Source organism: Pinus tabuliformis, chromosome X, assembly GCF_031772625.1.
Source record: "Pinus tabuliformis cultivar Carrire ecotype Pingquan chromosome X, CPIR1, whole genome shotgun sequence".
Classification (NCBI taxonomy): domain Eukaryota; kingdom Viridiplantae; phylum Streptophyta; class Pinopsida; order Pinales; family Pinaceae; genus Pinus; species Pinus tabuliformis.
The window spans coordinates 939,836,193-939,860,528 of NC_142308.1; positions in this window are offsets into that span (position 1 = coordinate 939,836,193).

Sequence of the window (24,336 nt, forward strand, 5' to 3'; positions counted from 1 at the left end):
AATGGAACTCATAGGGTCATTCAGAGCAGAGGACTTGAAGAAAATGTACCACATACCCGACCCTCAGGATGTCCATGACAAGACATTCATTGCTAATTTCGCAAAGAAGAACCCAGACCCCTTCAAGTTGATTCAGGGTTGGAGAGTATTGGACAACAAATTCAAATATGAGAAATCGGGTATGTATGCAATAGCCTCTTTGGAAAACCCCTACAATTACGCAGCTACTATGTTATGTAGATTATATGGGCTACCCAATAATACTAAATTTTCCATAGAATTGATTCCTCTGATTGATGCCTGCATTAATTCAAACATCATGAGTTGGCCCTCCATCCTATCTGATAACCTAACCACCATCATTATCGAATATCAACAAAAGAAAGCCTCCTCTCCAGAGAACCTTCCTCCATTCTATTTTTGTGCCTATATTATGGATGCCATCTAGTTTTGCACTACATTTCCAACCATGGGTTGCAAATGGACCTTACAGGACCACTACCCAATTCATCTCAGTCATAAGCATATATGGGAATAACATTATATACCCCACTTCTATAAAATATGTCATGATGTTATTCTACCCCTGCATCAAATAATTTTCAACAAGAAATCCCCTAGGTTTTTCCAACAAGACGCAATAGACCTGCTAGCTGTCACCAAATATTTTATTGAAGAGTGGTTCACCTACATTAGGGTTTTTTGTAGTACAACCGACCCACATGTCCTTCCTTTATATGTTTCTGATAAATTATTGGCAAGAGAGATTGCCTACCAGACCATGGGAAAAGGCCTAACTAAAGTTCTCAAAGATAGCAAGAAGTTATTATGGCCCTCTATTCCTATCAAGTGCAATTCTTTTTCTTTAGCAAATTTTGTTCATGCTACTAAGGAGTCAGCAAACATGGAAGCCCTAAGGTTTCATACATTGCCAAAAAGGCAATTTGATCTAGACAAGGTGGCATATAACATCACTATTGCAGTAAACCTCAATCCATACAACCATGATGATAACGCTTTTGAAGACTTGTTACAGTTGGTCAAATCCTTTGAACAAGCATTTGAATGGCTAAAGTGAACCTAAGTCTTGGAGGTTTTGATAAATTTCGGGAATTCAGAAATGAAAAGCTCAAAGTAATCTCAATGCACTTGTTGAAAATTGAAGATAAGCCCACACTTGGTGTGACTGTTAATAGTAAAGGACCTAGTTCTCAGGTAGATTCTCAGATAAATACTAATAAATCACTAGATACAGGGAAGACCCGAGATACAGATAATAAAGTTGACTCTAGTAGGAAGTCAGCTTAGAAATAGGTTATGAGAACCTCATCTAAAGACATTAGTCCAAATGTCAAAGCCAGTAGTTTGGAGCAGGAGTGGGATAAATTTAATAAGAAACTGCAAGACACTCCCAAAATGAAAAATACCCAAGAAACAGTCGAGTATAAAACTCCTCTACATGTTCAGGAGAATACATATCCCAAATCTATGGATGAACAGTCCAAGCCCATGGATGAGCAGTCCCAACCTATGGATGAGTAGGCAACAACATCCCAACAAACTGAGATTATCCCTGCTTTGCCCACATCAGATATTGTCTTGAAGGTGATAAAAATCCTGTCACTTGATGTATTCTACAGCACACTCCACAAGGTTGTGGTAATAAGACAAAGAAAAAGGAAAAGAGTAGAAACACCCAAGCTCCCACTTAGAAACGAGCCAATGGACATAGTTTGGAGGGACATTCCTTTCAACCCAATTGAGAACTTGACTAGATTGTCACAGTTCACGAGAGAATATGAAACAACCACCATGGAAAAAGCTATTGAAGTCTCTACTTTGTTGAGGGAAAAGAAGGAGAGGATTGCACAACTCGAGAAACAGCTCGAAGCAGAGAAGGCAAGTGTGAACAGGCAAGCAGCTAAGCAGCTTGTCCAATTGCAACAAAGCATGGAGGTCCTGAAAGTAAGCCATGAAGGAGATATATCGGCTAAAAAAATTCAACTCCAAGAATTACAACAAACCATGGAAAGATATAAGGATGTCCCTAGTACTAAGGAGTTCATTAAAGAGGCGTTGGTTCCCTCCTTATGAAACAACAAGAACACTTTTGCCAAAAAGATCTCACATATTACTCCTTATCTGGCTACTAGAGATGAGCAAATAGATAAGGAAATCAACCAGAGAACTGATTTCACTAATCTAAACACCAGAATATTAGAATTCAGCAAATGGAAAGAGACAGAGGATGGAAGGAAAGCCATCTGCTTGAGATAGAAGAGACACACAAAGACATTCTCTTCACATATTGGGATGCAAGAATCAAGCAAGATGACCTAGTGGTGGCAAGGGAAGTTGGGGTGTCAAAGAATATAATCAAGTCATTGAACCATACTCTGTTTGCCACCAACCTGGTAAAGGAAGGCAATCTAAAAGAAATGCCTGATTTAGGTGCTTTGCATAAAAGCTGGCAGGAAAAGGCAAAGGATCAAAAGCAATCAATCATAGAATTGACCAAGACTGATTGGGATTCATGTTGGAAATACCTCATGAAGCCACATAGCCAAATCATAACCATTAACTTCTCAATTCATTCGACTCAGTGATGTTTCCACCTCTCGCTGATGAGATTTTCGCAAGACAGATCAGGACACATTTCAGGGAACCTCCTCAACTCAAGCCAATGACTGATATATGTGATTTGAAGGACAAGTTGGCAAACAACAAACCATCTTCTTAGTTCTGCTCATCAAGCCACTGTTTATTTTTAGAGTTAGTTAACTAGATAGGAGGAAGGTTGTTTGTAACCTCCTCAAATTTTGTATAATCTATTTTTGCATATTAGTTAGAATAGTATTTATACCCTTCTCATGCATTTAGAGAAGGGTCCAAAATTTTATCAAAAACATTTGCAAAGAATGCACTATTGTAAGTTTATGAATGCTTTGGTGAAATTATGGAACATGATCGTGTCTTGTAGTTATCATACTACTTTCCTTCATTGATGCACTATTGTGTTCTTGGGATATAATTTGATTTGAAGAAAAAAGTTGATCCATGTCATTAGCCAAATGAGCAGAACTTCGCACATATGGTACTATTATCTTGTATGGTTGATTATGTTTTTATTTAATTAGTGACAACTCTTTAGTTTCATGAATTGTATGTGAGATTTATCCTTTCTGATTAAGCATTAATTTCACTATGGTATGATGCCTAGCTGAAATTGTTGATTTTCATATAGAATTCATCATATATGTGCTATATTTTATGAAATTTCTTTGACTAACTATTTAGTCAAAGAAATTATCTTATACGTTATCATATCTGTTTATGCATGATTGATCTTTATTATCACATGTTAAGGAGATATCTTTGTAGACCGCATACCATACAAAAATACCCGGCTTTATATTAGAATAAGTTAGTTAGAGATTTCATAATAGAATAGATCATTTATATTATCATTATTCTATTGCAATCATTCATGAACCACCCACTCTCATCTTAAAACCCACACTGGGAAACTGGTCCCATTATCCCCAGTCAGAGCCACCACTTTAAACGGAAAAGGAGTTCTCTTAAGGTGCAGACCGGGTGGTTATCCCCCATGTTGGTGCAGCAGAAATCTGAAGCCGCAACATTTTGGTGCTAGGAGGGTGTTGGAGAGGTAAATCCCCTCTACGGATAGAGGCGATCCCTACTAGCCCAGCAGGGGTCTAGCAACAATCACACAATGCTGCTATGCATGTTCCTAATTACGATTAAACAAGAGGTAAAGAGCACCTACTTGGATTCCTGCGCTGTCGTTTGACGAAGAGATGTTGCCTTTGCTCCTTCGCTTCGGCTGGTCACAATCCTCCGTGATCTCCGCGAATGGATACCTGCACACACGAAGAGGAAACAAACACAACCGTGAAATCTAGTAAAAGTAACCATACATCAGTCAGAAAGGGTGTAATTCACATTTAACCATTGCAAGTAAAAATGAGAATGGAACAATAATAGCAGTCATCTATTATTAATCAGAATAGGGAAGAGTACAACCAAATGTTCTGACGTCGATAACCTTCTCAAGAGGGGCCAGTCAGCATGTATCTCAAGCATTCACCTTTGAGGATGGTTCTCCCAAGACAAGCAACTCTCTCTCTCACAAGACAAGCAACACAAAACAACCTTCCCTAAGCAATCAATCACTTCCACACCTAGCACACCAAACCTATAGTAGCAGCGATCTGAGCACTACAAGCTCTGTACAATCCAAGTTATTCCAAGCTATGTCTAACTAGCTGTTCATGGTAATGGTGGAAGTATATGTAGGAGAAGGAGCCTCCTAAAAGGGTGGAAGGATGAGCTTATCCTCAAGGGAAGTTGTTGGAAAGGGTCGAACAGACATGCCATAGAAGGGAGTCGACATTCACAAAGCTAACAACCAAGCCTGGAGTTATCTGGAAGGCTGGCTGTTTGAACAAATTCGCCCAAACTGGATCAGCGCGGATTATGAGGCAACTGACGCGATGTCGCCGCGTCTACATAACTGGGACAGTCATGTCAGCGCGGAAGAACACGGGAAAGGCACGCTGGCGACCAGCGCGGGAAAGTGATGTCCTTCCGAGCTGGCAGCGCACGGAATACACTATGGAGCGCCAGTCATCGCGGGTATTTCGCAAATAGACGCGCTGATGAATAGAACTTTAGAAAAATGGGTTTTTGGGCCAGTTCAGAAGGCATGAACTTAGTGATTGGCACAGCAGGGTGACTGACAGGAAGGCAGTGACAAATTACTGTGTAACAGATGCCCCCTAAAGCATGAAGACCGAGAGAGTGGGAGGGGTGAAATGCTTTACAACACACGTCGAACTGGAACACCACCAGGAAGGACCGAAATATCTCTGATAATCAAGTACATGCAGTCTAGGCATGGGCGCAGCCATCCAAAAAGACATGCGAAAAGGTCTGTTGGAATGGACGCAGCCACCCAGCTAAAGAGACCATAATAATGATAAGGTATGGTCGCAGCCATCCATGACGACTCAGGTATGGGCGCAGCCATCCATCAATGAGTCATGTAATGATCATCCACAAAATCGCAACCTGGACCATAACAGACAGGGATCCAGGGTCTTGTGCTCCGCCCCGATCCGAACAAAGTACAAGTTCAAGCATGTGAATATATGGGTTGAAGTCGAACATGCATGAACATCGTCTGATTACCAGTCAATGATGAAAACTGTTAACAGACGCGAGAGGTACCACCAGTAATGACAATGGCCCTCAAGGTACTATAGGTACAATCCGCGGCATGTGAATCAATGAGCTGGTGTCGAACACCCACGGAATCATTCGATCGGAGGCCAATGATGTAAACCTCGCGTCGAACACGAAGAACCTGCCATTGAGGCATGCAGGCTCTGAGGCACCTGAAGGGAGTCTCTAAGTCACCTTCCCGGATAATGAGCTGAAGTCGACAGGAAGTGACCTTGATCGAAGGTGGGCCATAATGTTTCCCACATCATCGACGCGAGACAGAGGAAAAATGATTTGTGTGAGATAGCAGATGAGGTTGTATTATTGCAGAGGTCAACTTCTCTTGAACATATCGGCGGCACTGTAGCGGGTTTGGCAGTATTTGACATCAAATGAGCAAAGAGTATAGTGATGATGGCAATGGGCAGATGAGAGGTCGAATAGGATAACCCAAACCCACGGAGGCCAGTGAAAAACAAGATAAGATGGTCTCACCCAGACACGAAGCAGAAGAGTGCCATGTTCAAGAGCGACATACTGCCGACGCAACTATGATTACAGTTCCATTTTCCCCACCATTTCTGGCAGGTACCCCGGTTATTTTTGGATGACAAGCTTGACAGGGATAGCATATGCTTGAAGAATGTCATTTCGACAATGCCCGATGTCATCAAGTGTTTAACGAGCCTGACAAAGGAAAAACTCGGCATCTTTTCTTGTTTAGAGAGTCTGAAAAGACAGCGGAAAAGGAAACTCCAGGGGGGTCCTTTTTCGTAGAGTTGTGTCTCTCGAGCCCGAAAAAGTATAAAACAATGCTCGAGAGAACCGCCCGACCAGTATGATCGAGGAGTACTTTTCATAAGTAGTGACTTCGACCTGAAAAAGTAGAAAAGCAGTCAGAAGTACGTCGTTTTGGAGCCAATAACGAGTTCGAAACGACAAAAACCCGGCAATCTTTTTGAGTTTAAACGGTCGAAAAAAGAGCTTTAAAGGCGACCGCCTCTCATTTTTTTAACGAGTCGAGAGGGGGACTCGGCAATCTTTTCATCTTTAAACGGTCAGAAAAGAGCTGAAAGCAGACCTCCATTTTTATTCTCTTTAATGAGTCAAAAAGGGAAAAATACTCGGCAATCTTTTCACATTTTACGAGTCAGAAAAGAGCTTAAAGAAGACTCGTCCTAGAGGAATGAGTGGTATAAAGGGTAGCAACTGGTTCCGGTAATGGTGGAACTGCTCAAAACATGTAATGGTCAAGAGGCAGGCTAATAAAACCACTCATCGCTGCAGGTTCCTCAGGAAAGGATAAACAACCAAGTGAGAGCATATGATCGGCCAAAGAGATGGTAGCAATGGAATGAAACAACCAAGGCTCATCTAGCAGAATTTAGCAGATAAAGATAGCAATCACGAGATGTGAATCGGGTATGGGTTCATTTTTACACAAGCTTGAACCATGGAGAACTCTGCTTGGATTATGTTTCATGTTTACACAAGCTTGAAACGAAAAACTATGCTTGTTATAAGTTTGCATGCCCCCAGCATAATAATGAAAATCGAGGTACATGCCCCCCAAGCTTCATTGCATTCGACAAAGTGGATGGAATGAAGGTTCACTCTTCGAGATCTATGAAAGACTCGACTTGTATTTTACGAGATCTTAATCAAAAGACTCGATCTGGAAAGGGAGGTGTTTCATTTTTTAATGAGGTTGACACAGTAAAAGAACTATCCTCATAACCCGTGTTTCATTTTTTAATGAGCTTGACACAAGATCAGGAACTATGCTCGTCTCCTTGTTCTGTTTTTTAACGAGGTCGACACAAGATCAGAACTATCCTCGAACTAAGCCTAGTTTCATGTTTTAAGGAGCTTGACACCGGAAAGGAACTATGCTCCAACCAGACCTAATTTCATTTTTTAGGGAGCTTGACATAGGAAAGTGAACTATGCTCCGCCCGAACTTCATCATAATGAACAGGAAGTCGAGGCTTCCAAGAGTGGCGCTCCCGGTGGGAGGTCAATATCTCGGAAGTCAGGACCCAATGCCCCCAAGACACTATGCACGACGGCGACATTGCTGGATATAGGCACGGGGGAGGTGGCCACGTAGTTGATCTGGGGTGAGACAGATGCAACTTGTGGATGAAAGCCAGGAGGGAAGGATGAGTGCGCCGGAGGGGCTTGTGGACGAACGAACGATAATTGATCGAGCGTCACGATTCTTCCATCGTGTGGAAAACAAACCACACGGAAAAGTGAAGAAACAAGGGCTCCCATGGCATACACATAATCACGACCAAGGAGAAGACTGAAGTCTAAAGAACCTTGGGTAACTGAGACGTCTATATAGACAGTCTTGCCCCCCAAAGTAATGGGAAACTTTGGAAGGATCCCTAATGGCTGACTCGTTCCTCCGTCAAAAGCGGTGAGATTCGGTGCGACAGGTACAAGCGATGGGGAACCCAAAGCTCGCCAAGTAGTAACGGGCATAAGACTAACCGATGCTCCTTCGTCTAACACAGTGCCAGGCAGTGCCTTATTGCAAGCATAGGCGGTGACCCAGAAAGGCACGTTGGATGGAAGGGAAGGGGTAGTCAAACGACTCCAATCAAAGGAAATGATCGAACTACTACTGGTGGGGGAACCATATGGTTTCCCCCTGCTCGGAAAGAACTGAATCTAAATTCTCTGGAGAGGTTTCAGGAGAACCTTTATCAAGCTCAGGAGAATCTGAGGAGACGAGAAGAACATGTGAATTTTGCTCTTTCGAAACAGAGTGCTTGAGAGGAGGTGAACTCGAATCAACACACTTTCCGACCAACGACGGGTCTGGAACAGGCTGGGGACAGCCAGATTCGGGAAGAGGAGCCTGGACAAGAGAGGAATCTGAAGCAATCTCTTTGTCAACAAGGGCGCGATCTACAGTTGTAGAAAGACGTTGATAACCGGCGGGAAATGGATTCGGAGGAGCAGCAAGACTTTCCAACACAGCAGAGGCTTTATCCATGAGGGGACAAAGGTGAAGGGGATGTTTGCCTTCACAAAGTCGACAGGGGATTCGAAATTTCCCTTTCTCCTTACCATTCCCAACTCATGAGGTAGCATCGCCATGATCATTAGGGGACGATGAAGGGCGGGCCGGATCGTGGGACCAAACTTCTAATACCCTGGGAATGCCAGGACAATCACGAAGCAGATGGTCCTCCCTGCATAATCGACAAGGAAACTTAACCTTCCACGGAGGAGCAGAAGGTGACCCAACTTCAGGTGTACTGGAGTGGATAGCTGGACTTGAGGGGGGGACTGTGTGTGTAAGCTCTCCCTTATGAGACTTCTTCTTCTTGGTCTTCTTCTTCTTCTTCTTAGCCACCTGGTTATGCGAATCGAGACTTTCACCAGGCAAAGTATAAGAGGACGACGTAGAAGTAGGCGTTGAAGGGGAGAGATCCACCTTAGGATCAACATGATGTTGTTCAGGTGGAGGGACTGATGGACTAACAGCCGATACGGTAGGGACCAAAGAGGTTGAAAGCAACCACATAGGCAACCCGACAGTGCCGCCGATATGTTCAAGAGAAGTTGACCTCTGCAATAATACAACCTCATCTGCTATCTCACACAAATCATTTTTCCTCTGTCTCGCGTCGATGATGTGGGAAACATTATGGCCCACCTTTGATCAAGGTTACCTCCTGTCGACTTCAGCTCATTATCCGGGAAGGTGACTTAGAGACTCCCTTCAGGTGCCTTGGAGCCTGCATGCCTCAATGGCAGGTTCTTCGTGTTCGACGTAAGGTTTACATCATTGACCTCCGATCGAATGATTCCGTGGGTGTTCGACACCAGCTCATTGATTCACACGCCGCAGATTGTACCTATAGTACCTTGAGGACCATTGTCGTTATTGGTGGTACCTCTCGCGTCTGTTAACAGTTTTCATCACTGACTGGTAATAAGACGATGTTCATGCATGTTCGACTTCAGCTCATGTATTCACATGCTTGGACTTGTACTTTGTTCGGGTCGGGACGGAGCGCAAGACCTTGGATCTCTGTCTGTTATGGTCCAGGTTGCGATTTTGTGGATGATCATTACATGACTCATTGATGGATGGCTGCGCCCATACCTGAGTCTTCACGGATGGCTACGACCATACCTTATCATTTATTTTGGTCTCTACTAACTGGGTGGCTGCATCCATTCCACAGACCTTTTCGCATGTCTTTCGGATGGCTGCGCCCATGCCTAGACTGCATGTACTTGATTATCAGAGATATTCGGTCCTTCCTGGTGGTGTTCCAGTTTGGCGAGTGTTGTAAAGCATTTCACCCCTCCCACTCTCTCGGTCTTCATGCTTTAGGGGGCATCTGTTACACAGTAATTTGTCACTGCCTTCCTGTCAGTCACCCTGCTGTGCCCAGAATTCACAATCACCAAGTTCCTGCTTCCTGAACTGGCCCAAAAACCCATTTATCCAAAGTTTTGTTCATCAGCGCGTCTGTTCCCAAAATATCCGCGATGACTGGCGCCCTGTAGTGTATTCCATGCGCTGCCAGCTCGGAAGGACATCCCTTTTCCGCGCTGGTCGACAGCGCGCCTTTTCCGTGTGCTTCCGCGCTGACATGACTACCCCAGTTATTGAGACGCGGCGACAGCGCGACAGTTTCCTAATAATCCGCGCTGATCCAGTTTGGGCGAATTTGTTCAAACAACCAGCCTTCCAGATAACTCCAGGCTTGGTTGTTAGCTTTGTGAATGTCGACTCCCTTCTATGGCATGTCTGTTCGACCCTTTCCAACAACTTCCCTTGAAGATAAGCTCATCCTTCCACCCTTATAGGAGACTCCTTCTCCTATATAAACTCTCACCATTACCATGGGCAGCTAGTTAGACATAGCTTGGATTGTATAGGGCTTATAGTGCTCAGATTGCTGCTACTATAGGTATTTGGTGTGCTAGGTGTGGAAGTGATTGATTGCTTAGGGAAGGTTGTTTTGTGTTACTTGTGTGAGAGAGAGAGTTGTTTGTCTTGGGAGAATCATCCTCAAAGGTGAATGCTTGAGATACATGCTGACCGGCCCCTCTTGAGAAGGTTACCGACGTCAGAACATTTGGTTGTACCCTTCTCTATTCTGATTAATAATAGATGACTGCTATTATTGTTCCATTCTCATTTGCCTATGCTATGGTTAAATGTGAATTACATCTTTTCTGACCGATGTATGGTTGCTTTTACTAGATTTCACGCTTGTGTTTGTTTCCTCTTCGTGTGTGCAGGTATCTATTCGCGGAGATCGCGGAGGATTGTGACCAGCCAAGGCGAAGGAGCGAAGGCAACATATCTTTGTCAAACGACAGCGTGGGAATCCAAGTAGGTGCTCTTTACCTCTTGTTTAATTGTAATTAGGAACATGCATAGCAGCATTGTTTGATTGTTGCTAGACCCTTGCTGGGCTAGTAGGGATCGCCTCTATCCGTAGAGGGGATTTACCTCTCCAACAATTTGGCGACTCCACTGGGGAGTCGCCAAATTGTTGGAGAGGTAAATCCCCTCTACGGATAGAGGCGATCCCTACTAGCCCAGCAGGGGTCTAGCAACAATCACACAATGCTGCTATGCATGTTCCTAATTACGATTAAACAAGAGGTAAAGAGCACCTACTTGGATTCCTGCGCTGTCGTTTGACGAAGAGATGTTGCCTTCACTCCTTCGCTTCGGCTGGTCACAATCCTCCGTGATCTCCGCGAATGGATACCTGCACACACGAAGAGGAAACAAACACAAGCGTGAAATCTAGTAAAAGTAACCATACATCAGTCAGAAAGGGTGTAATTCACATTTAACCATTGCAAGTACAAATGAGAATGGAACAATAATAGCAGTCATCTATTATTAATCAGAATAGAGAAGAGTACAACCAAATGTTCTGACGTCGATAACATTCTCAAGAGGGGCCAGTCAGCATGTATCTCAAGCATTCACCTTTGAGGATGGTGCTCCCAAGACAAGCAACTCTCTCTCTCACAAGACAAGCAACACAAAACAACCTTCCCTAAGCAATCAATCACTTCCACACCTAGCACACCAAACCTATAGTAGCAGCGATCTGAGCACTACAAGCTCTGTACAATCCAAGCTATTCCAAGCTATGTCTAACTAGCTGCTCATGGTAATGGTGGAAGTATATGTAGGAGAAGGAGCCTCCTAAAAGGGTGGAAGGATGAGCTTATCCTCAAGGGAAGTTGTTGGAAAGGGTCGAACAGACATGCCATAGAAGGGAGTCGACATTCACAAAGCTAACAACCAAGCCTGGAGTTATTTGGAAGGCTGGCTGTTTGAACAAATTCGCCCAAACTGGATCAGCGCGGATTATGAGGCAACTGACGCGATGTCGCCGCGTCTACATAACTGGGACAGTCATGTCAGCGCGGAAGAACACGGGAAAGGCACGCTGGCGACCAGCGCGGGAAAGTGATGTCCTTCTGAGCTGGCAGCGCACAGAATACACTATGGAGCGCCAGTCATTGCGGGTATTTCGCAAATAGATGCGCTGATGAATAGAACTTTAGAAAAATGGGTTTTTGGGCCAGTTCAGAAGGCATGAACTTAGTGATTGGCACAGCAGGGTGACTGACAGGAAGGCAGTGACAAATTACTGTGTAACAGAGGGAGATCCGACTATGAATGGAATATAAACCCAAAGATCAATCGAAAAACATTCATAAGAGTCAAAACCCCTCCACAACTTCTACACCTTCTAGGTCTCATTCAGAATCTATTGATCAGAAATCTGAAGTTGTAGAAACATCTCCCTCATCTCTTAAAGTAGTAAGACAACCACCTTCCCTAGATTACACTCCCGAGTCTCCTGAAGACCATTATTTGATATAGAAATTAGAACATATATCCATTTCCGATGAGAAGCCATAGAGGCCCAAAGTTTCTGAAGAAAGTGTTTCTTCTTTTTTACAACAAACTGGCGCATTGACTAGATTGCAAAGTGAAAGGCTTGGAGTAACCCCTTTTGAGTTCCTCATCCCTCCACAATATAGAAAAGTTACCTCACCAAGGTCTGAATCGGATACCAGTGAGATCACATCACCCCTCCATCCATTCACTTCTACTCAATCCACAACTTCTCAACTATCCACTTATCCAATTAGTACTGCTACTAGTAGTACTAACCCAGTAGTAAGTTCTTCGCCATCTATACCTACTTTTGCACTGACCTTCCCATCTTATCAGCCTTCAACTCAAGTTATGGCCAATTAACCCGCTCAACCTTGGACAAATCCCGACGCTGTCTTGGTTGCAAATCCAAATGCACTCCTAGCAAACCCAGAAAAATGGTTTCCTAAGTACAATCCTAACGATGCTCTCCTCGCCAAAAAACATCTAAATAACTTTATGTTAGCCATGAATCTTAATGGAGTTGCACATGAAGATGTTCTAATCAGACTATTCCCTTATACCTTCCAAGGATCTGCTAGATCTTGGTATTTTTCCCTTCCAACAAGTTCAATAAGGAACTGGGGTACTTTTCAAGAAGTATTTCTTGCAAAATTTGGTGATGACAGGACCATAGCATCCTTGATCAATGATATTTATAACTTAAAATATAATTCAGATGAAATATCAAAGGCTTCAACTCCAGATTTAACAAGTTGTTAAATAAAATCCCAGCCGCTTCAAAACCTACAGTAGATGTACAAATAGAATGGTACATATCATCCCTTCCTTCTAATATTGCAATACTTGTAGATAGATCCAATAAGGCTACACTTGTAGAAAACATGAAAGAAGCTTTGTTTGTAGAAAGAAGGATTATAGATTTAGACAAGAGATCACAAACAAACGAGAAGAAGTCAAAGATAGTAACATTTAAAGATGATTCTAAAAAGAAAGCTTCAAAGGACCCTTTCGATCTTGAAGGCCTTCATAAAGTGTTAAAAATGATGTCTAATGAAATGATCTAAATCAAGAAGCAATTTACAGAATCCTCTTCCCCCAAGAAACCTTTTCGCTCATTTAAAAGAAATCCTCCTTCTGCATTTGAAGCCTCGAACACCATTTCAAATGCTAAGTCTGATCAAGAAGTAGAAGAAGACTCACCAGCCGAAGAGGAAGCTGAAACAGAAGAATTTGAATTAAATGGAATGTGGGATTTCATTCTCCCAAATGAAGAAGAGGCACAAGCTATGCAAGTGACTACCAGAAGTAAAAAATATTCTGACATGTCTATCACAAATCAGAAACAAAAAATTGTTACTCTCGTAAAGGAGAAAACAATAACTAAGAAATGTAAGACTAGTAAAACAAATCCTATTCCTCCAGATCCCCCAAATACTTTCAAAACATTGGTAATCTCAGATACAATGGAATACATCATAGTCGAAGACATGAAAAAGAGTAGAGAAAACATCTCATTGCATGAACTCAATAAACTCAAACAATAATAGAAAATTTTATTAAGAGAATTGAAAGCAGTTCTTGTATCTCCTCTCCCATTTGTTGTAGTTACTCAAGCTGCCTACGATATGGGAAAGCCTCCATCATCTTCCAACAAAGTAGATCCTTTAGATTTAGTTCTAATTGGTGATAGGTCTATTTATCATATTCCTCCATTTCTGCTCACTTATGAAATTTTCAACAGGAATGTTCATAATTGCCTAATTGATTCAGGAGCCTCTTCAAATATTATGCCAAGGGCTGTGTGCACCAAATTGAACATTACACCTCAAAAATCTGCAGTACACATAGTTTAATTGGACAAAACGAAAGTAGAGGTACTTGGATAAATAACATATGTCTCAATTAAGCTTTCCTCTAATCCAAAAGTTTCCCAAATAATTGATATTTTAGTGGCTGATATCCCTGAATTTTATGGTTTAATCCTAAGTAGCGACTGGTCTGAAAAGTTGCATGATTACTTCGCAACTAATTGGTCTCATATGTGGTTGCCACATAATGGTAAACCAAACCAAATCAGGGTAGATCGAGAAAAGTTCATGAAATATACAGTCACTGACCTTGAGGGAAGTAATGAACCTGTTGCATTGACCAATAACATCATTGGAAATTACTCGACTGAGTCATTTTTAGGATCCTTTAATGCTCAGAGGTCTCCCTTTCTAGATAATGTTGAAGAATCTCAAATAGAAAAATTTTCACAAATAGATGCTTCCAAGTGTGTAAATTTAGTAAATAAAATTTCAAATAATCTTTATTCTAGACTCTCTATTTTGATGGTTTCAAATCTAAAGATGGAACAAGTGCAGGATGCGTTTTTATCAATCCACAAGGGGAGAAAACTATGTTATCATGTAGACTTGAATTTCAGTGCACCAATAATATCGTTGAATATGAAGCATTGATCCAAGGACTGTATAAATCCATTGGTCTTAATGTCAAATATCTACGAGTCTATGGCGATTCTGAAATAATTGTGAAGTAGGTTAGAAATATGATTCATTATGTCTCTAGGCACCTTAAACACTATCAATCATTAGCCCAGAACCTGACTTCTCATTTCTCTGCTTTTAACATTTCTTCAGTTCCAAGACTGCAAAACGCAAGCACTGACTTACTTGCTAATGTGGCATCCAAGCTTATACCCTCGGAAGATTTTAGTCTAGACAAATTGTCAATAGAGTTAATATTTAGGCCATCTATTCCTGATAATGTGACAAATTGGAGATTATTCAATAACGATGTAGATATAGTTAATTTCCTTATATCTGAAGGGTCCTATAAGGAACAAATCATAGATGAACAAGAACATGATCTGCAAATGAAAAATGATCAGAATCAAAACCCAATCCTGAAGTTTGTAGTTAAGATGGAAGATCTTTATGATCTAAAGGATAGATTTAAGAAAGTTACTAACTCCAAAACCCAAAGTTCTACTTTGATATTTGAAGTAGTAAACTTAGGGTGAACCGAAAAACCTCAAAATGTCAACCTAGGTCTTGGCCTATCATCAGAAGAAAGAATATCATTCATTATATTGTTGAAAACATGCAAAGGTGTCTTTGTGTGGGATTATGCAGATCTCAAATCCTATGATACCTGTATAACTCAGCATACCATACCTATGACTTTGAATGAAAAGCCCTTCCAACAGAAGCTTCACAAAATTCACCCAAACCTTGAAAGTCAAATCAAATTTGAATTGAACAAGCTTCTGAATGCCAAAATAATCTTCCCTGTTCGACACTCTAAGTGGGTATCAAATATGGTGCCTGTAAGGAAAAAGAACAATGATATTAGGATTTGTATTGACTTTAGGAATTTGAATAAAGCTTTCCAAAAGGATAACTTTCCTTTGGCTACCATGGAATAGATATTGCAATCAGTTGCAGGTTCCGAATTGATGTATTTTCTAGATGGATTCTCAGGATATAATCAAATTCTTGTGCATCCAGATGACAGATTAAAAACAACATTCAAGACCAAGTGGGGAACATTCGCCTATCAGAAGATGCCTTTTGGACCCATTAACGTAGGTGCTACATTTCAACATACTATGTATATTTCTTTTAAAGCTCTTATTAATAAATTAGTTGTTATTTACTTAGATGACATCACAATCTTTTCTAAGGATAGGAACAATCATCTGAGTGACCTGAAGAACATTTTTGAAAGATGCAAGAAATATGGCATTTCCTTAAATCCAAAAAGGCCTTGTTTTTCTTTACCAAAAGCAAACTTCTTGGGTTTATAGTGTTCAAGGAAGGGATTTACATTGATCCCAATGGAGTCCAAGATATTGAAAAAATCCCTCTCCCACATAACAAAAAGACAATGTAGTCGTTCCTAGGCCAAATTAATTTTGTAAAAAGATTTGTTCCAGATTTTTCATAGATCGTCCTACCCCTTCAAACAATGATACAAAAAAACACAGTTTTCAAATGGGGCAAACATGAAAGGGAGTCATTTGAGTTGATTAAAAAAAGAATTGTTAATGCTCCTTCGCTAACAACTCCTGACTTTCTCAAAAATTTTGTATTATATACCTTTTCATCTGATACATCATATGCAACAGTTTTAACACAACTAAACGATGAAAATATTGAGGCACCCATCTCTTTTTTCAGTTCTAACTTGCAAGGTGTCGAGTTAAATTATTCAGCTATCGAAAAACAAGCATTTGTTGTCTTTAAAACTTTGAAACATTTCAAACCCTTTTTTCTTAAATCCCATACAAATATACTAGTGCCCTACCCCGCAGTAAGACACTTACTAATCCAAAGAGAAGTAGGTGATAAAAGAGCCAATTGGGTTACTACACTTCAAGAATATGATGTAGAAATCTGGCCAGCTAAAATTGTCAGGGACCAAGGTTTTTGCAGGATGCTAAACAGAGCTTCCTAGTTACCACCTGAAGAAAATCAAGGTAGTGAAGTACAAATATCAGAGATAATCCTCAATGATACACAATCACAATATGCTGATTTGAAATTTTATTTGAAAAATGGATATGCTCCTATGCATCTTAATTATAAAATGAAACATGCTTTAAGGTTGAAATCAAATAAGTATGAACAAGTCAATGATGTACTGTTTAGAAAAAATTATGATTCAGTATTACTAAGATGTTTGAAGAAACCTGAAGCTGAAAAGGTCATGCAAGAATTACATGATGGACCAGTTGGAGGACATTTCGGAAGAAATACCACAACTCACAAAATCCTACATGTAGGATATTATTGGCCAATGGTATTTAAGGATGCACATGAATATGCAAGAAAGTGTAGAACTTGCCAAACCACAACTGGAAGAGAAATGAAGCAAACATTCTCTTTGCAACCAGTAAACATCCAACAACCATTTGAATAATGAGGATTAGACATAATTGGTGAGATTGTTCCTAGCTCTTCCAAACTACATAGATTCATCTTGATAGCTACTGATTACTTTACAAAATGGGTAGAAATTATCCCCTTAAAGGTAGCTAATACAGAAAGCATTATTGACTTCATTGATCAGTACATAATAACCAGATTTTGCTTAGCCTCAGCTTTAATGTTTGATAATGCATCTTACCTTTTTGTAAATGCAATGGTAGAATTTTCTCTAAAAAGAGGTTTTAGGTTAAAATATTCAGCCAACTATTATCCAGAAGGTAATGGATTAGCAGAATCAACAAACAAAAATCTCATCAAAATTATCAAAATGACTATTGAGAAAAATCATAGGAATTGGCACAAAGCATTGACATTTGCTCTATGGGAAGACAGAATTACACAGAAGGCCTCTATCAGTTCTTCTCCTTTTGCTTTAGTTTATGGAAAATAATTTGTTCTTCCCACAAGCATAGCAATCCAATCTCTTGCCCTAGTACAATTCATAGATGAAAACCCTTGTTCTTCTCTCCAAGCTAGGCATTTTCAAATTCATAAGCTTGAAGAAGATTGAGAAAAGGCCAAAGCAACACACTTCCATCATCAACAATTAGTCAAAGCCTCTTTTGATACAACCTCTTCCAGTCAAAGAAATTTTGAAGTAGGTGATTTGGTTTTGAAATGGGACAAAGCACACGAGGAAAAATGTAAACATACCAAATTACAAAGACTATGGCTTGGCCCTTTTCAAATCATTGAGAAAATTGGACAATCAACATTTCTTTTACAAGACTTAGGATTCTTTGCTTGTTAATGGGAAAATTTTGAAAAAATACTTTTCTTAGAAGATAACCTCTTCAAATTTTGTAACATATCACCTTTAAGATTCTTAGGAAAATAAAGGTTAAGTAGTATTTAATTTTGGCTTTTCAAAATAAAATCTTTGATAATATTTCTTATTTTTCACTTCTATAAGTAAACAAGAGTTAAAAGAAATAATTAGGACATTTTAGTACTAAAGTAAACCCGATTTCTTTGGAAAACACTTTATCTTGCTAAAAAAACATTTATTTTATGAACAAACTCTTATCTTTTTAGAATATGAATATTTTGTTATCAGTCAAGAAAATAATCTTTAACCTAGTAAGGACTTTCTACATATGAGTATGTTAAAAACTCTTTCATTATCATCCAAAACTCCCAAAAGAGCCAATGATTTACCCCATCTGATAAAATTTTCCATTTTGAGAGTGTAAATCTAAAATATACAAAACTTAGAAGATAAAAAATTTAATTATGAGCTTGTTTACCATGGTCATAGGGAAATAATTAAACTGATATTACCATTACTGCATATCAAAACATGGTAATAACCAATGATCTCATCGATCAAAAGACAAGGGGTCTCATCAAGAGCCAACTTGTTCAGTTTAGTTACAACCAGTGAATGGAATTGTCATTATTAGGCTACCAAGCCTAGGAAATGTCTTTTAAGAAACCTAAAAGAAAAGTTTATATTAAAAAGGAAAAAGGGACAAGATCCAAGTGAGATTCAAAGCAAGTGAATATCACTTTGAAATTTGAAAATCACTTCAAATGGGACAATGAATCATTGTTGGTTAAAAGATAACCCTGTTGAGGCTATGAGTGCCTGCTAGCAGCAGAGGCTTTATCTATGATAAATGAGTAAATACCAAAAACTAATCTGTGGAAAACACTTGCTATATGATTTTATATCTTATTATTGGCTGGTGAAAACATTTATATTCTTATCATTATAGGAGTAAAGTAATTGAATAAGTAGATTGAGTAAGTAATGACGATTCTAGAGAAATGTTGTTTACTTTATAACTCATGTAATTATTATTCCTATAACTCTAATTACCTTGAAAGTCTTAGAAATTTCAGATAACTACTCAGAGATAACTGGTTCTCCAAGTGAATCACCAATTGTTGTACTATGAAACAACCCCCCCATTTATGAAGAACAATAGCTAAGGATAGATATATAAATGGGGACCCTTTTTAAATTTTTAAGCTTAGGATAATAATACCTAACTCTAAGAAAATACCTAGAAAAACCTTGCAAAATGATCTAAGAATGAAATCCTCATCGCAAATCACAAATCACACTTTTCCATGTGTCTGTCATAAAACACCTTTAAAAAATTGCGATGTGCGATCAAGTCTCCCGTCGTGATATCCCGATCAATAGCACCTTGTCATTTCGCAAATCGCACTTTGCACTTTGCAAACTTTGCAAGTAATTCAACTATGCCCTTACAATGTTCATTAGCGATTTGCGAAATGTGATATTTTGATATTCACAATCACATTTCCCTTTATAGATCTAGTAGTGGTATATTATATCCACTTAAATATTGCGATGTGCAATTAAGAGCGGTAAAGCATGTGAAATAATTACGTTTTAATATCAAAATAAACGAATTGATAAGTTGATAAATATTTAGCGGCCCAAGGAAAAATAATCATTTTCCAAGTTATGGGTAGTTAACGTTGAGTATCTCATTAAAACCTTCTCACAATCCAAATTCATTTCAGAGAAGCTTTCAAGTCTTCATTACCCAATATCGTCTGCGATGATATATCTTGTCTATTTCAAGAAAGCTATAAAAGACATGTCACTAAGGAAGGTGATGCAAAAACAGGGAAAGCAGAGCATTGATAAATCTGAGTTTATAGAGATGGCTCCTATTTTTCTAATATAGTCTGCGACACTGCAAGAGGCGCAATAGCTTGGGAGGTCATATACAATAGGTTTGAGGACGAATTTCCTAAAATCATTTTCACGAGAGAAACCACTGACTCAACAAGGCATTTGGGACTTCAATTCAGGGATGCTGCTTGTTCTTTCCTTCATAGGATAGGAGCAAGGGCTAAAATCCTCCCATACACAGATATGATCAGGTGGGTGATCAAAAATCTCATCATTGAAGATAGACAACTCGGGAATTCAAGAACGGAACTCATAGGGTCATTCAGAGCAGAGGACCTAAAGAAAATGTACCACATACCTGACCCTCAGGATATCTATGACAAGACATTCATGGCCAATTTCGCAAAGAAGAACCCATACCCCTTCAAGCTGATTCAGGGTTGGAGAGTATTGGACAACAAATTCAAATATGAGAAATCAGGTATGTATGCAATAGCCTCTTTGGCAAACCCCTACACAGTTGCTATGTTATGTAGATTATATGGGCTACCCAATAATACACTAGTACAAATTATCTAATTAGTTACTAAAAAAATGACTAAAATTTGCATATAAACAACCATTTTTTAGTCGGTGACCAATAGTAGCTAATTTATAGAATCTTATAACCTGACCAACTTTTAGCCATTTTTATCTTAGTCATTAATTTGTTCTCTCAATTTCATCATTTAATAGTATATTTAGCCATTAATTTAGTCATTGATTTAGTTATTAATTGCCACAATTAATGTCCAAATATACAACAAAATATATTACTATATTATCACCCAAGAAAACCAATTAATGACCAAAGAAATTTGACTAAATTTTGGTCGTGTTATAAGATAATGTAAATTAGCTACTAATAGTCTTATATATGAAAAATTTAGTTGTAATTTATAACCAAAAATTTATTATTTGTGGTAGTCATTTATCTTTTTTTGATAGTCTCATATTCATTATATAAATGACTAATTTAATAGTTTATATTCATTTTATTTACTTTCATTAATAGTCAATATAAACAACTAATTTAGTCATTTATTCATTTTATTTGTGTTCATCACTAGTCAATATAAACTACTAATTTAGTATTTTTAGATTTATTTTATGTGTTCATTATTAATCAACATAAATTAATTAGTATGATTTTCCAACTAAATTTAAAAAAATGCATACAATGTGAATGTTTATGTAAAATAAAAATGAAAAGTTACATATGTTAATTATGATACTAAACAATATCAAGTGCAATTATAAAAAAAATTCAACCACATAAATTATATTATATGAAATGTCAAGTATTACAACATGAGTTTCCAACTTAATATTGATTAGACTAAAATTTATACATGAAATGTTGTTTCATTACTTCAAATGATTATCATTTTATTTCCAAGGTATTGCAAGTGAATTCATCAACTCTGAAGACTTGACCATCAGTTTTTATGTGTGTATTATGTGAGATATTGACTCTAAGGGTATCACTAGACCGATTATCTTCTCTCTCTCTTTTTGTGTTTGTCGCTCCAATGTTATTTTTCTCCTCTTTCTTTAATTCTTGCTTCTTATCATCAATATTGAGTTCATTTCCTGAAAACAAAAGAATATACAGTGCAAAGTCTAAGCCATGAAATACGCTGAACACTAGAATATAAACTAAAATAGACTATAAAGGATTTATATGACATACACCTCAACATCAGTAATGTTAAAACATTTTTTCCCCATAAAAGCAAGAAACTTGAACAAGTTCTCTTCAGTGGGGTGATAGTGGCCACTATGTGGCCCGATGACCTGTATAAACAAAGAAAATAAAATGCCACCATAGAAAAGAACACCTTAATAAATTTGTATTCAACCTTCAGGGAAAGTTTAGGCGCAATCATGTCAATTAAGTTACATGCTAAAAAGCTCGAGTTGTAGATAACTTGTGAAAACAAATAATTTGAGATGTGATGTCTAATCCTTGTAATTTTATTCGAAACAACATTTCATTCTTTAACTCATAAACTTGGTAAAGTATATAAATAACATGGAAGTAAATTTTTCTAATAGTCATGAAAATATTTTAACAGAAAACAACTAAAAGGATTTCAATCAATATCATGTAATACTAATTTCATCTTCAAGATTTGGTTGTTGTTTAAATGGACATGATACCAGGTATTTTAAATTTCATAGTTAAAAGACAAAAGACAAAAGAAATGTTTAAAATACAATAAAAAAATAAAGAGAAGATATCATGGAATGGACATTGCAATTATAAAAAAAAATTGTTTACCTATCCACTGATGTCTTTTCTGGCATTCCTAAAACATTTTATTGCCCAAAATAACTAATGAGGTGAAAGAATCACAACATTAAAAACCATATGAATCCCTACAAGAAATGTTTCCAAAATTCATGGCTCAAGTGCTTGAAGGATCTCTAACAACAAATGAATCATATCCAAGTCATGCTCTACATTGTCTCCCCATCCCTTTTTCGATCACATTTCCTATAACCTTCCCATACCATAGTCAAGTAATAATCAAATGAAGGCATTGACATTTGAGTATATATCAAATATATACTTTGTCTCTACTATTGTTCTGCAAAGGTTATCGACAAAAGCATATTGTTGAAACTAGAGTTGTTTGTATTTTACAACTAATGATTTTATCCCTTGGGTTTTACAAATTAATTTCAGTGGTTTTTACATAAATACATCGCTTGGAAGTTATTTGTTGTTAGTTTTCTCTTTCTTATGCTTTATTTTAAGCAACCACGTTTTAATTGGTTCCTTTACCTTTCATAAGATTTTAGACCACATAACACATGATGTTCTGACCTCTGCAAATCACCGATATTTAAACACATGAGAAGATATAGCTTTTGATATTCCTCACGACCTGGGTATGCTGAATCCCACATGCCTCGTGCTGCCTCATGCCCTCCTAAACAGGTACACACTCTTTCATAGATATACAACTCTATTTTCTCTTATAGTTGGACTACGTCTTCTTTCTGCATATAGAATCCTTTGCACCTACAGATTTTTCTTTCCACTTCCTCAGACTGAATTGTTTTTGTAAATTTGTTAGATATGAGTGAAGTTCATTTAACTTTGTTTGTTTGTTTTTTATATTTTTGTTTAATTTTGTTAGTTTTTCAAATTTCTGGAATACTTTGGAATCTAAGTTACATTGGATATAAAACTATCGACAAATTTTAGAATCTAAGTTACATTTGATATCAAACTATCAATCGCCATTTCTGGATTTGATTGACTGGAAAAAGTTGAAACTATCTTTAGTTCTTCGATGATTTTTGCCAATCCAGGTCTTGACTCGACAACAATTATATGCAGCAATTTTTTTTTTTTTGATGACATTGCGGGGAATTTGAATTAGCACAACAATATGCAACATGGTTTTAATTTTTTATAATGTTGTGGGGAAGTTGATGATTGAAAGAGGAAAATTTAAGATATGTTCTAGAAAATTTTGCTTAAAGTGACTGGTTTTTTTTTGGCGAGCTTTGCACATTTATGAAAGATAGGTTTTACAACCCGCAGATAATGAACCAATAAAGCTTTCCTTTCTTACTTTACAATCATATTTTGCACCTCATGGCCTAGAAGTATAGTAATGTCAAAATTACAAAAGAAAAGGTTTTAAAAATGGGAAAACAAAAAAATGGGCATTTCAACTTATCTAATATAGAAGTTGGCAACGACCCTATTGTGATGCCCTTCTGGAACTGAGCATTGTCTCCAGCCTAACTAAGTAGCCTGGGAGCCTGTGTATCGATATTTTTCCGTTAATTGATGTACTCATTGTTTCACGTTCCTTGCTCCTCTCAAATGCAAATTGTCCCAATAAAAATTATTATTTTTTTTTTCCCGGAATCCAAGTAATATTATCCATATAAGAATAATTAACAAAATTTGTGCAATAGCGTCGCCACTCAATCAATTTGTAATGTTTCCTTTGCCTTTGGCCTTGGCGCATTAATACCATAAGATAGGAGCGAGGAAATTGCTTTTCTAAAGCACGAGGGATAGGAATGTTAAGCCAAATGGGTGGAGGGTGAGGGGAAAATATATATTCATGCAATACCAGTCTGAACCCTTCTAAAGCATATCATTTCCTTTATAGGTTATACCAGAGTGAAAATCTTTTGCACTTTCAAAACGATCTGCTAATTTTTATCTAAGGAGACCGTTGGGTTATCCCTACCCTATCATTTTATTTAGTAAGTCAGTGAAGTAAATAAAACACCCAATGAGTTAGAAGTACACGAGGAACCCATCAAGAAATTAAAGCAATGGTTTTATTCCGGAATATTACCATTTCAGGATGTTTATTCTCTAGTACAACTGAGATTTCCAACTCCCTGGCTTCGAGGCTTTACAAACAGGCGGGGAGTGTCTTCTGTAAGGCTTTTAATTAATGGATGCTAAAGTTTCAAGGTTAGCGGCTTCTAATGAATGGTCGGTAGGAGCGGACAATGACACCATGAATGAAGTATTCCTAGTGTGAGGT